Source organism: Poecilia reticulata, chromosome 2 (genome assembly GCF_904066995.2).
Source record: "Poecilia reticulata chromosome 2, P_reticulata-male-v2, whole genome shotgun sequence".
NCBI classification, from domain to species: domain Eukaryota; kingdom Metazoa; phylum Chordata; class Actinopteri; order Cyprinodontiformes; family Poeciliidae; genus Poecilia; species Poecilia reticulata.
In genome coordinates this window covers 42378392-42384743 of record NC_088831.1, presented here as the reverse complement: position 1 = coordinate 42384743, position 6352 = coordinate 42378392, and the positions used below count along the sequence as shown (strand labels likewise).

General features: G+C 40.8%; 1 long non-coding RNA gene across 2 annotated transcripts; it reads left to right on the top strand.

Moving 5' to 3' along the window:
* The first annotated feature begins 1876 nt into the window (after window positions 1–1876).
* On the top strand, window positions 1877–6013 carry LOC103461799 (uncharacterized). Of its 2 annotated transcripts, XR_014086670.1 has the most exons (3): window positions 1951–2857; window positions 3119–3208; window positions 5765–6013. It is a non-coding gene; the product is annotated as an uncharacterized LOC103461799 (long non-coding RNA). The 2 variants fall into 2 exon arrangements; XR_533197.3 differs by lacking the exon at window positions 3119–3208 and having other exon boundaries at window positions 1877–2857.
* The last annotated feature ends 339 nt before the right edge of the window (window positions 6014–6352 follow it).

Here is a 6352-nt window from a genome sequence, read left to right as displayed (position 1 = left end):
ATGTAGGACTTGGCCGGCTCTGTTCCCCTTTTAAATGCTCCTACCCTGCAAACAGAAAAGTATTGTTCTCCAGACTCAGAGACGGAAACTGGCCAGGCAGAGGAACTGGATGCTGCGGGAAATGAAAAGTAGGATTAGGGTACTGTAACTTTGAAGCAGTTGATACTTTTTGCTTCAGGTTTTACTTCCTTCTTCTACTTTGAAGAGCTAGTAAAAGACAATGTTTTTTGTGCTTTAAAAGTGAATATATTCTCTTTAATTGGACGATAACTTTTTTTTTTTTTTTAAGTCAGAAATGATCTTAGGTGATATTTTTTGATTTATGACTAAACAGCCTAAATGTACCATTCATCCAAACAAAGTGTTTTGCTTAATGATAATGGGTCAGGAAGCTAATAGGACAGAAATCCTTTTCCTAGGTTTCCAAACTGAGAGGTGATTCTTCAGTCTCTGTAAATCTAGAATCTGACTGGAGTTTCCTCCAAAGCGACAGAAAGAGGTTTCCAGAAAGCACCCTGGTCATGCCTCAGGTTGCCGGACTAATTCTGATCCTGACGGCCCGTTCTGGAAAACAGAACTCCTCACCTTATCTCTGAGTCGGTCGGGTCTCGCCGACGCCTCCCGCTCTTTTTTTACAGATAATGTGAAAAATAAAAAAACATTTTCAAGTCTGTCGGTTATTATTTCCTCCTCCTCCAAATTTGTAAACTTGTAATAGTCATTCCTCTTTCCGCCATGATCGTTGATTTTATTATGCTGTTAATCACACAAGAAAAAAACGACCATCTGTCATGGTCGTTTTGTCCACCATGAAAGTTGAACATCCTAAAACCACATGACTTCACGTCGACGGTTCGACTTCTGGACCGCTAAGGCGGAGCCTCTCCATCCTACGGTGGAAGCTTCCTGTATTGCGGATCTTCTTAAAGTGATGATCCGTGTGTTAGATCCATCTTTGAAGGCTTGGAAGTGGATGAAGCAGAAAAGCAAGAGCTTCGCTTTTCCTTTCAGCTCCTTCTTTACTACGTTGGGATTTCTGCAGACGAGGCACTTATTTGAAAAAAATGGGGAAAAAAACCCATGGATGGAAAATTTACAATTATTAAAATATGAAAAATTTATGTTGAAGTAGTTTTGGCTTAAATGTGCTTTTTAACCTCCATTGATCTGGAATGAATCAAGCTACGTCGTCTTTCAACTTCGGCCTCAATCATCTGAGCGGCATTTAAATAATTCGCTTGTAAGGTGATGAGCAGTGACATTTTTCTTAAAGCCAGACTCCCGCGATCCTGGAAAGGAGCTGAGCTGGAAACCGAGAGCTCAGTTCCTCCTGTCCTAACAACCCCTTTGAGGGGAATGATGAAGAGTGGCCTGCACAAAGCCAGCACTCAGCTTTAATTGGATGGAAGGTGGTTGTACCCCTGTACCATAAATAACTGGACCCAGAAAAGCTGTGGATATATATATATATATATATATATGTGTGTGTGTGTGTGTGTGTGTGTGTGTGTGTGTGTGTGTGTGTGTGTGTGTGTGTGTGTGTGTGTGTGTTTTAGGGGTTAGTTGGGTGGAGAAAGGTTTAACCATAATGCAGTCTCACAGAGAACTTGAGCACGCTGAGAATGGCGGAGGCTGCCAGGAACCTGGTGTAAATATCCTGTGGGCTAACTGATTTGTCGATGGTCATAAACACGACATAAAGAGCTAATATACAGGTCAGCACCTGCATGATGTATTACTGCAGGAGGCTAAAGGGCTTTATCAAAGCATTTCAATTTCCTTAAAATCCCCCTAAAAAAGTGAATTTCTTCAAAGAACACTTTGATTTTTTTTTTTTGTCTTTAAAGTTTGGACTGGACATTTTTTTAAAGTTTTTTAGAGTTGGATTTATAAGTTTAAAAAAATATATATACAAAGACATAACTTTTAATAAAACACAGGGGGGATATCAGACAGGAGGTGAAACTAATCACCATTTTACAATCCAATCAGTTTATAGAAATAATTCTAATACCTCATACTGGCTAGCTGCGTCTTGCCATTAGTCATATTTGTGGCCAACATCTCAGGATCTAGAGATTCATGGAGAGGAATGTATCTGGTGTAGGGGTGGCAGGGCTCTTTATTAAATGTTTGTAGATGATATGGTCCTGTGGGCGTATTGGCAGAATGTTGCACTAAGACACTGATCTAATAAATAACAACAAAAAACCCCCAAGAAATATATTCCAGATTACAAAATACAGTAGTGGGATATAGTTGCATGGTTGAAGGAACCTTCAATGCAATATCAAATCTACATGGAGAGCAGTATTTAAAAACAGCTAGTTGAATGCAGTCAGTCAGATTTCCCACACTTTGTTTCTGTCAATAAATTCAATGCTTAAAATAATTTTGTTTTACGATTAAACGTGTTGGAGCTAGGATGAGGTGAGGTTTTGGCTGTATCGACATTGGTTAATTTCGCAAAAAGGCAATGGAAACACTTTTTTTCCCCCCATACAAATCACATAGTCAAGAACCGGATGTTGCCACTAGCGCCAACCACAAAAAAGACGACGACAGGAAGTAGTTTGAGGAGCATGGCGCTGGTATTCTTTTTTTAATTACTTTTCTCATGAACAAACAGACTGCACTCCTCATGCAGTCTGTCTGCTCAGGAGTGGCTTGGTGCGCCCACCAGAGGGCGATCTGACCTACTAGCGTTCCATACAGATCGAGATGGCAGAGGGAGAGAGAGTAGCGTGTGCAGCCATAGACATTATTATGTCTATGTGTGCAGCCAGACATTTTGGCTTTTTTAACCTGCTGACGGACAGCTGTTATACGTTCACATTGGTGTGAGTTCCTGACCGAAGTAAGTAATGCGACATTGGTCACTGAAATGAGAGCTACATCGTAGATAAATCAGCAGTTAAGTTATGCTGTTGTTAGCCTTCGCTGATAGCCTTAGCTAAGCTAAGCTAATACTCTGGTTTGTGTGTTTACATTTATACACATTGGGTGTTTTTCTGTCGCTGTTAAGAGCCTTTATCAGTTCTATAAGCATGTTAGAGACATGTACAGTCTGTTAATTTGGTGTGAGGAGTATTTTACACTTTGCTTTTGTGTCACTCAGCATATTCTAGACCCCTTTGTGTTAAATTTGGCGCATGCGCACAACGCTGAGGGCAGGAGGACTCTTTACATTCGTAGCTGCGCTGATGCGGTAAAATAATTTCACTAAATAAAACCTGAAGATGTTAGGTACTATTAATTTAGTGCAGTCCGCCACAGAAAAGGGGAAAATAGCGCTAGAGAACAACCTATGAGGACTTTTTTTTTTCTGCTCTCTCTGTGGGTTACTACGCAGAGTTGTTGCCATAGCAACTGATAACGCCACATTACCCACACAAAGAGCAGAGCAATCAGACCGTTTCAGTTTTATGCTTTTAGGCTTGATGTTTATCGCACAAATATTAATTAAGTGTTCGCTGTTGTGTTTTAGCTGCAGTCGCTATTGGCTAATATAGGTTAACTAATTTAAACATCTTCTCTCTACTGATGAGCTGTCAGAGTTTGTGTCACCTTTTTAATTTTTTAAACTGAAACACACCAAATTCCACATCACATCTCCATGTTAAGATTTTAAGTCCAGCAAGAATAAGTAACCTACTTTCCTCTCCCTCGCTTTTTTTTTTTGTTAATTAAAACTTTTTCCTGACTTTTTCAGCTTAAACCAAAGGTAGTCATCATTTTAAAACAGCTTTTTGCCCTCCAGCAGGGAGATGGAGGCGTAATCTCGTGAGCATGACTTTTTAATTGTGTTTCATATTAAAACTGTGTGACAATTACGCAATTGTAATTAAATTGCAATTGCATAATTGTGTTTTTTTCGACATCAGCCGAATATGACAAAGTTTTGTGCACATTTATAATGGAAGCACAACTCTTGTTGAATTTATGCCATGATGAATGAAAGTGTTCACTTCTAGTGAGGTGTACTTCATAATGTGGTTGGTGAGTGTATATCAGCCACACATAAACCAGCACCTACAATTATTTCCGCTGTGTGGTGGCAGGGCTCTGCCTAAAGGATGAGGTGAGGAGCCTCATCTCCTCGCCTCAAACGGCTCTCACCAGAGTTGCTGCTCCTCTACATCATGAGAAGTCAGCTGAAGTGGTTTGAACGTTTATCTCCTGGATGTTACACACATTCCAGTGGTAGAAGACCTGGGGCAGATCTAGAGCTCCCCGGAGTAATCTGTATGTGCCTTGGGATCTCCCAGGAGGAGCTCGGAAGCGTGAGGGATGCCTGGGTTTTCCCTCTTGGACATTTTACCTCCATGACCCAATTATGTATAAGTGGGAGGCATTAGATAGATGACTCTTTGCTGGAATATATTTTGCACATCTAATTTAAATGTACCCTCTGTCTTCCCCCTTATCAGACAATTCTCACCTCACAACTGGTGGAATTTAATTGGCTCAAAATTTTGCCACTTGGAAACTGATTGAGAGCATTCACATCGCTTCTGTTTAGTCCATTTGAGTCAAACATGTTTGTTTAGAAAGTCCAGTTTGGCTGGAGAAGTGTGAATGCTCAACCAAACTCTGATGTGGACCAAAACAACAAACTCTGGTTGGAGTGATCTCTGGTGCGGTTCAAATGCATATTTGAATGCACATGGACCAGAGACCGCTCTAAAAGCAGGAAGTGGACTATACTGCAGGGCATTCTGGGTAAATACAAACAAACGCGCTAATCTAGTGCTAGCAGGAGAAATGGCTGGTAGTCTTTTACCAAAGACAAAAGAGAAATTGCTAAAATCTGATGCTACTCCATTTTTGTTTTATGTTTTGAGAAAAAGGAAGTTATGCTCAATGTCTTCTTCAAAGGTTTCACGTTGTTTCCTTCAGTGGTTCGTGGTGCAGCGCCACCACAGGCCAGTTAAGGAAGTTGAGCATCAAAACTTCAGAAATACTTTAAAATATAAAGTCACAGTGTCTTTTTTTTATTTTTTTTTACATATTTTCCAAGGATTATTCCCAATTAATTTTTCAAAACTAACTTTTTCCAACTTCTTTAAAGCTACATTTATTATAGTTTTTTGATTGAACTTGAACTGTGATCTTATAATCCGTCTATTGGTCAAAATCAAAGAACTAAAGAGATGCATGTTAATCACTGAATTCATCTTTTTATGTTTTTGCCCTTGAAGAAACCACCGTTTGTCCCTTTTTGCAGAAACATGTCAGGATTGAAGGTGTGGGATGTAAAACTATCATTATCAAGCTTCCCCATGCACTCCCATCTCAGCCCTAATTGCCTTTTTCTCCTTGTGATCATGTGTGTTTTGGACAAGATGTCCATCTATAACTTACAGAAGGAAGGACCCCCGTCCGGCTCGACCATCTGTCACCTGGGCACCTGCAGGGCTCCGAGCCTTGTGCTGAATAAAATTAAGACGTTGCAATAACAAACGTCCAGTTATGCTTCACTCAGGCTCACACAGATTCACACTTCTTACTGTGATAAATATTCCTGTCACAACTGAAAAGACATATTACTTCAGAGTCAATTTTCTTCTTGTTACCTTTGATTATTGTGGGTTTTTTACCCGAATTTGCTGGATATTTTGTATTTTTATTCGGGCAGCTAGCGGGGACACCACTGTCCCGCTGAGACACAAATTAAAATAGCACCAAGAAGGAAAAACTGACCACATTCCATCACTCCTTTCAAACTCGTCTTTTCCTTATGTTTTTTTCTCCGGACTCGCAGGCGGAGACCCAAGGTCAGTGGAGGTCTGACGGGACGTTGATGAATGGATGTGAAGGGTGTCATCCTGGATAAACAGCGCCCGGGCCCACATGCTGCTACATCCTGAAAAATACGTCTGCTCCACCAGCAGCCCAGGGAAATAGTTTGGAGCTTTCACACATCCTTTCGATTGCTCACTCTGTCTTTCTCTCTGCGTGGAACGTACATCACTCCCCGTGTACGAAAATAAAATTAAAAAAATAGCACACAGCCATCTTGTAGTCCAAACCACACAAACACACATGCGTTACGCTGGCACTGAGGGGTAATATTTGATACATGACACAGAGAACGCACTCCGTTTCCAGTAAAGGTCACTGTTTTTTTTTTTTTTTGACAAACTGTGGATCCGCTAACATTCGTGCCTTCCACGCGCCGTTACAGCCAAATAAATGCGTCTGTCTCTGCCGGCTAATCTCCGATCCCTCCCCGCCTCGCTCCTTCATGTCTCCGTAGATAAATAGCTTAACATAAAAGACCTCTTAAAATATGACTTTGCTCCGACTTAAGTGGAGTAAACTGGAAGGATGAAGGAGGGGAATTGGAGGT